Source organism: Cryptomeria japonica, chromosome 3 (assembly GCF_030272615.1).
Source record: "Cryptomeria japonica chromosome 3, Sugi_1.0, whole genome shotgun sequence".
NCBI classification, from domain to species: Eukaryota; Viridiplantae; Streptophyta; class Pinopsida; order Cupressales; family Cupressaceae; genus Cryptomeria; species Cryptomeria japonica.
Genome location: NC_081407.1, coordinates 175,183,649 through 175,185,684, shown reverse-complemented (window position 1 = coordinate 175,185,684; position 2,036 = coordinate 175,183,649).

The window sequence follows — 2,036 nt, the reverse complement described above, 5'->3', positions numbered from 1 at the left end:
CCAATGCTCCAATCTACCAATCCAAGGCTGGGATGTAATCATGTCATACAGGTGCACGAAGCTCCGTCCCTGTCCTCTGCCTCTAAAATGAATGGGTCGTGTGATGGGAAGGTGCTCATAAGCCCACACCTGCAAGAGAGTCACGCCGCAGCCCAAACCCACTGACCCGTGGTACACAAATTGATGCAGCTCATAATATAAATGTGCCAGGACACATGGCTCCCATGCATACCTAGTGTGCTCTGTCATCAGCGTCTCCAATGCCCCTCCCCAGCCCACTGCCAATCCTCGTGTGGCTCTGTCTGGACACAAGTACCCACTGATGACTCCCCCAATAAATGTCGGCAATGCTAAACCTGTGGCAGTCATGGTATCCCAGGCTACATGACCTGCTCGCATCTCCAAACCGGGATCCTGAAACACCCGTCTCAATGCCTCCCTGTCACCGTCACGGTCATAGGGAATCAACTCTCCATCAATGGGGATATGCAGTATCCTGTAGACATCCTCTAATGTCACTGTCATCTCACCCATCGGCAGGTGAAACGTGCACGTCTCCGAGTGCCATCTCTCGGCCAACGCAGTCAGCAACCCCATGTTTGCCCGAAACTCAGGCACATAGAGCACATGTGTGAGACCCATCTCCTCAATGGATATCATGTCCTGGATCGACAACTCTGGTCGCAGTCTCTAAGTCGACGGGAATCTCTCCCGTGACTCTAACATCGGCAAATACTCCTGCAGTCACACAATCAATCTTGTCAGTTATCGTGGCATTCACTGTTTATCATAAAATGCTACTTGCTACCTAAATGCATCTGGTTATCTATCCTAGTGACACTCACTGTTCATCACAAAGTGTCACTCACTTTCGCACTCCCTGTTCATCACAAAGTGTTGCCTATCCTGGTGCTCCCTGTTCATCACAAAGTGCCTTGATCTATTCTACTCTTCGTAGAGGACCTGCTTGAGTGTATCCTCTCAGCAGCTTATCCAATCGACAGCGTATGTTCATCACAGAACTGTCGATTTGACCTAAAAGACTAAAACCATGCATTTAAACACACAAACGCACTTCAAACACACACACGCGCTTTTAACTCATAAACGCGCTTATAGACTGCACAAACGCACTTCTGCAACACAGACGCGTTTTCTGAACACAAACGTGCCTATGCCAGACACAAACGCAACCAAGGAACACAGACATCCCTACATGACATAAACGCTCCTAAAAAGCACAGACGCTGCTACATTTCACAAACGCGTCCGCATTCAACACAAACACGGTTCCAGGCACAGACGCGCCTGTTGGACACAGACGCGCCTGGAACTGACACAGACGCGGTTGCGCGTTTTTGCACTTTTCAACTATCCTATTCCTAGCGCATTTATTGCTCCTAAACATGCATTTATGACAAAACTTGAAATGCGTGAAAGTACGAGGAGGTTTTCGGCTACTTACTAGCTCTCCTGCATCGGCTGGTCGCTGGAATCGGCGAACACGGTCGAATCTATGAATGAATGCCATCGCTGCTGACTGCTGCTGCTCTTTTCTCGCTCTGCACTATGATCTCGTAGGGGTGTGGATGACAATGAGGATGTCTTTTGCCCGTGGCCTATCTTATAGCCTACCCTAGCCCTCGCCCTCATTTCCCGAGTCAGTATTCTTCATCTCGTGACTTTGTCACTTTATCCTGTCAATCCATTCTAGATTTTTTGGATCGATTTTGCATTTCCTATTGTGTCTTCTATTTAAGGAGATGCTTTCTTCATTGTCAATACCCTAATGACATACCCTAATGACATATCCTAATGACTGAGTACTTGGCTACACTACAATTCCACTTGCAACCACATTCCGTTCTTTGTTGAGCTCTTGTGCATATAAAAATCTGAGAGCAAGTATATCAAGCAAGATCAATGGAGATAGGAAGAATGGAGATCAAAACCCTATTGGACATGTGATGGTATAATCTTTGTGATTTTGAGTTATTTGCATTGTCTTAGGTTATCTTCATATGTTATGGTGGATC